Below are 6,438 nucleotides of genomic sequence, written 5' to 3' on the forward strand. Positions count from 1 at the left end.
TTAGGACATTTTAAACCCTAACCAAACAATTTAAGACAGGGAGTAAAGAAGAAAAAAAAAAATCAAGAGTGTGAACTGGAAGTGAAAGATGATTAAGGCAGAAAAAATGTCATTAGAACTACTGATAAACTCACTAATGTCAGCAAGAATTTAGTACGCATTTGGAGAGTAATGACTCATTACCTTATCCGCAGACATTTATTCATTTTATTCATATTACTCAGTATGAGATTTTACTTGTGTACTTAATTAATTTCATGTTTCTCATTCAGGTGAATCACAAATAGTAGCTTGGGGCAGTCAACTTTGCCAAGAATCATTTTTTGAACTATGTTAACAAAATCTCAACTTCAAGTAAACAAAGGCTGACAAGTCACTGGGGGCTCACAATTGCACAGATCTCCACTGATGAAAACACTTTTCCAAGAATAAGGAAAGAAATTCGAACAAGCATTACTTTTAGTACTATTTTTGTGATACACCTTGAAAATTCTTTGCTACCAGAGGACCTTGCTAGATCCATGAATCTAAGTCATTACTCCAATGAGTAGAACAATTTGAATTGTTTCCAAAGATGACTAAGGAAAAAGAAAAAATAACTTATATGTTTTTAAAATCTTTATAGCATAAATCTTTGTGGTGGCAAAGAACTGGAAATTACAGGCATGTCCATCAATTGGAGAATGGCTAAACAAATTGTGGTGTATGATTGTGATAGAATACTATTGTGCTCTAAGAAATGATGAGTTCAATATTTTAGAAAAACATGAAAAAACTTGCATAAAATAATGAAGAGTGAAATGAGCAATATCAAGAGAATGTCATATATAGAAATAGCAATTTTTAAAGAATAACTTTGAGTGAATAAGTTATTTTGAATTTTATAAATATTCAAGTTGACTAAAAAAGAAAATAGAAAGATGCTATCTGCATCCAAAGAAAGTATTGATAAATAGAAATATGTATAGATTAATTTTACATACATACATACATACAAAGAAATACAATACTTATGCATGTCTAATTGTAGCCATCTCTAGGATAGGAAGGGGAGAAGAAAAAAATTTATGTGATAATTTTGTTCTGTATTTAATTTCATGAGTTATCATCTTTTAAAATGTACTGTTATGAAAATGCTTATTTTATTCTATAAGTTAAAAATAAAATAAAATTTAAAAAAGAAAAAAGAAAGTTAAAGATGCCAATGGAATAGAACAAGCTTTTGGGTTATATCTGGTAAACTTGATGGATTCTGTATGTAAGCCTTCTTTCAAGGCCAGAATACTTCAAAAGGAATTTCAGAAATACATACTGGAAGCTGCAAATTAGCCTCTAGTTTTTTTCTTGGGTAGAATGAGAGGTCCCAGTAATAACAAGAGACTAAGATCCATTTACATGTGACTCTTCCCCATTTCTGCAAGGGAAATTACATGAGATGCCACCAAAGCCCAGAAGTCTCTCATCAAAAAAACAAAAAAAAAACAAAACAAAACAAAAAACTCATCATTGTCATTCATTTTGACAACCTAAAACCCACTTCTTGAGAAAATGTCCCATGAATCACACAAGCCATTCTATTCTCTTTCAAGCTTAATTTCTAGTCAACTTTCTTCCCCAGAAAAATTTTATACCCAAGGATTCTGATAAAGACTTCATTTCTAAAATATATAGAAGATTGACTCAAATTTATAAGAATACAAGCCATTTTCCAATCGATTATCAAAGAATGTGAACAATTTTTAGATGAAGAAATCAATGCCATCTCTAGTCATATAAAGTGCTCCAAATTATATTGATTTTAAAAAAATATGAATTAAAACAACTCTGAAATACTACTACACACCTCTCAAATTGGCTAATTGTTCAAAAATGTTTGTGGCAACCCTTTTTTCAGTGGCAAGGAACGGGAACCTGAGTGGATGCCCATCAATTGGATAATGGCTGAATAAGTTATAATATATGCATGTAATGGAATATTATTGTTCTATAAGAAATGTTCAGCAGGATGATTTCAGAAAGGCCTAAATAATGAATTAATGCTAAGTGAAGTGAGTAGAGAATAATGTACATAACAACAATAAGATGTGTGATGATCAACTGTGATGGACTAGGACATTTTTCAACAATGAGGTGATTCAGGACAATTCCAATAGATTTGTGTTGGAGGGAGTCATCTACATTCAGAAAGAAGACTATGGAGACTGAATGTAGATTACAATCTAGTATTTTCATCTTTTTGTTATTGTTTGCTTGCTTTTTTTTTCTTTCTCATTTCCCCCCTTTTTTATCTGATTTTTCTTGTGCAGCATGATAATTGTGGGAATATGTATAGAAGAATGGCACATATTTTACATATATTGGATTACTTGCTGTCTAAGGCAGGAGGTGGGGGAAAAGAAGGGAGAAAAATTTGGAATACAAGGTTTTGCAAGGGTGAATGTTGTCAAATATCTTTGTATATATTTTGAAAATAAGAATCTATTATTAAAATAAAAAAAACTCCCCCCCAGAGACTATATGTAGCTATTATATATAGATCAATACATATTTTAAAAAGAGAAAAAGGAGAAGTTAGAAGGCTCAGTGGATAGAGCACTTAGCTCTGGGGGAAGGACGGGAGTTCAAATCAGCTTAATAGCTGACCCTAGACAAGTCACTTAACCCCTATTGCCTACCAAAAAACTTTTTACCCTGGGAATTAAATCTGATCATCTTTGTTTAAACCATTAAAGAACATTTTCCACAAAGAATAAGAGTTGTAGGAAGTTAGATCAAATACTTTTAATGACAATAATAATTCATGGGCTACAAGAGTACCAAAAGACTCTCCAACTCCCTAAATTTCTTTAGACCGTGGTAAGGTAAAGTTTATTAAGAGAAGCAGGGGTGAGGGGGAAGAACCAAGAATTAAGGATTAATAAGGGTACAGAGACTGGCTGAAATATGAGAAAATATCAAAGAGTTTACCATATTGACATATTTAATGTGGGGTACTAGGTGAGGGAGGTGGATGAGTGAAGATTGGAGAATCCTCACATTTTTTTATTCAACAATTATTTAACAACCAAAGGAACCTTCTACACTAAACATCTACCACTTCTTGAGTGGTAGAAACCAAGATTTGGCAGTCTTATATCCACTCTGGCAATTATTTAGTCCATCCAAAACAGGAGAATCCTTGAAGAAAATTCCAGGCTCATTTTGATTCTCAGTCATCTGACTACTTCTTAACTCTTTTGTAATATACCCCTTTTGTTTAAAATATATATATATATATATATGTATATATATATATATATATATATTTTTGTATACACACACACACACACACAAATACACGCCCTTTTTGTGGATGGCAGTACTCATCTTATTAGTTTAGGGTTGGGATCTCTGCAGGTTTAGACAATAAGTTTTTCAATTCAGGTCCTTCCCACTGGGAAATACTGTCTTCTTTCTTTTGTACTACTTCTCATTGTACCCTAATTACATAGTATGGCATCATGGGGTTGATCACACAAATAAGGTTAACTATAAGGAGTTGTTATTTGTGACCAAAAAAGCACAAGGAATAAAGCAAGTATCTTCAAAAATTACAGCTCACAATGTACATGCCTCTTCCCAAAAAATCTTAAACTAGATTAAGGGTATGTCCCAAACCCAAAAATTCCTAAATAGTTCAGGTACTTAGATTCAGTCCTTTTATTGGTGAGAAATTAGCAGATATTTCCTATCTATTTTTTCATTTATGGCCTAAGCATCTCTCATCTCCTTTTCCATTCTTAGCTTCCCCAAATTATTAGAAGCTGCAGAAATCAGGAACCAAGGTTCATTCCTGTCCCCAAAAGTCACTGGAACATACCTCTAAGTCCACTCTTTGCATATTTCTCTCAGGTTACTCATTGACTGGACTTTATCAATTCTGATCATTCTTTATGGTTTGTTCATTTCTAGTGGAGGGGTTTGTTTACTTAAGGCAAGAACAGAGCTGTGCTTAGAGTGACATCATTTCTTGTATTCTCTGAATTTCTCCTGCTGCCCTTTGGCTCTTTTCCTATCTCCCAAAGCTTGATTTGACACTTGCATTGCACTTGTAATTTTATGAGTTAGATCAGCCCATTCTAATGGACTGATAATGAGGCGATCCATTTCTTTGCCAAGAACAACTCTACTACATTTGCTTTTAGAATCATACCACCTCTCCACTTCCAAAAAATGTGCTGACACTGTACTCGACAAATTTGTATTATTTAATTCCAACAAGGACCTCATTGCAGAAAGGTAATCCTTTTATTCCTCCAATCAAGGAGTCCAATGTCTAATCAGATGGAGGCATAGATATATATATACTCCCCTACTTCATATATTAATCATAATATTAATCACATTAGAATGTGAGTTGTGTAATAAACTACAAAGTATCCATTGAGCATCCAACAAAGACTTGTCATAATAAATAAAATCAATCAATACATAAACATTTACTAAGTACGTTGCTAAGCATTGATGTTACAAAAAGAAAGGCAAAACAATTCCTGTTGTCAGGTAGCTTAGATTTTAATGCTAATGACAGCTCATGCTTGTAGAACTATATATAGAATATATACCAAATGTATTCAGGTAATAGAGGTCACTAGAACCTGGGAATATCAGTAAATTTAATGTGGAAGGTGGTCCTTGTGCTGAATTTTGAAGGAAACTGGGGATCCCAAAAGGCAAGTGAGGATGGAATGAATTTCAAGTGTAGGGAAGAGAAAGTGCAAAGATAAGGAGAAAAGAAATAGATTGGTATGTTTGAGGAACAATAAGGAGGCCAGTATGGATAGAACACAGAATTAGGAGAGGGGAATTGTATGCAAGGAGACTGGACAGATAGATTAAGGCTGGGTTTATAAAAAGTTAAAAATGCCAAAGGGAGAGTTTTATATTTGATCCTGGAGGTAATAAGAAGCTTTAAAAATTTATTGAATCAGTGGGTGACATGATCAGACCTATGCCCTAAGAAAATCACTTTATCAGCTTTATGAAGGATATATTCCAGTGGGTAGAGACTTGAGTCAGAGAGAACAATTAGGAAGTTATTGTAAGAGTCCAACTTAGAGGTAATTAGAGTCTAAAAGTTACCTGTGTACATGGAAAGAAGTGTATACAGTTGAAAAAAGTTGTGAAGAAAGAAAAAGAAATATTTGGAGAGAGTGAATAAAGGATCGCATTGAGATTATAAGCATGGATAATGGCAAAAATAGTGGTGTCCTTTCTAAGTGATAGAAATATGTGGGGGAGGATTTAAGATGAAATACAAAGTTCTATTTTGAACACACTGAATTTGAGATGCATATGGGATATCCCTTTGGAAATAATTATGTTGAATTGGGGTTCAAGGAAGAGATTGGGGTTGGATAAATCTGTGATTCACTTTGATAGAAATGATATGTAAACTCATGGTAGCTAATGAGATCAAGAAAAAGTGTTTCAAGAGAGAAGAGAAGGGACCAAAACAGAGCCCTTGAGAACAATAAAAGTTAAAGGTATGAGTCATGAATCAGCAAAGAAGACTTGAAAAATATGAATCGGTAGGAGGAGAACCAGGAGACCATAGAGTCAGAAAAATTTGGAGAGGAAAAGGAGTCCTGGAGGGTAGGGTGGTCAACAGTATCAGATTTAGTAGATAGCTCAAGAAAAATGAAGATTGAGAAATGATGAGTAGATTTTGCAATTTAATTTGCAATTTAAGGATCATTGGTAGCTTGAAGAGAGAAATTTTTAGCAGAATAGTGAAATCAAAAGCCAAATTACATAAAAAGATGAGGTAGAAGAGGAGAGGAAGTGAAGGCAATGAACATAGGTGACTTTTTTCCTACTAATTGCATTGCGAAAGGAAGAAATATAAGATGGTAGCGTGAAGAGATGGAAGGGCATAATGAAAGATTTTGTTTTCATGGTTGTGCTTGTTGCTTTTAAGGAATGTAGGTGAGGTATATATTTGAAGAAATCAAAGACAAAAGGGATTAAAGATTAGAGATGGAATGAACGATTGAGGCAATCTTCTGGAGAAACAGGGAAGTGAGATGATTCTAAAGGCACATGTAATGGAGTTATCCTTGATAAAGAGAAGGATCACCTCATTATCAGTCACTGAATGAAAGATATAGTTGGAAATAATAGCAAGGAGTTTTGAGGAGAATAGGAAGTATCAATTTTCTTCATAAAATTAGAAGTGAAATTCTTGGCTAAAATGATGTGGGAAGAGGGAAGTATAGGGAATTTAAGGAGAAAAGAGGTGGTTTAGAACTAGCTATTTTTTGGGGGGGACCTTCCTGCAGTAAGGTCTTAGTTTGAATTAAATACAGAAATTTATGGAGTACAATGTCAGCACAATTTTTTTTAAATTTCCTACAATTCAGTGCATATGAGTAAGAAAAGAGAAGGTAGATGAGAAGG

Source organism: Antechinus flavipes, chromosome 6, assembly GCF_016432865.1.
Source record: "Antechinus flavipes isolate AdamAnt ecotype Samford, QLD, Australia chromosome 6, AdamAnt_v2, whole genome shotgun sequence".
NCBI classification, from domain to species: domain Eukaryota; kingdom Metazoa; phylum Chordata; class Mammalia; order Dasyuromorphia; family Dasyuridae; genus Antechinus; species Antechinus flavipes.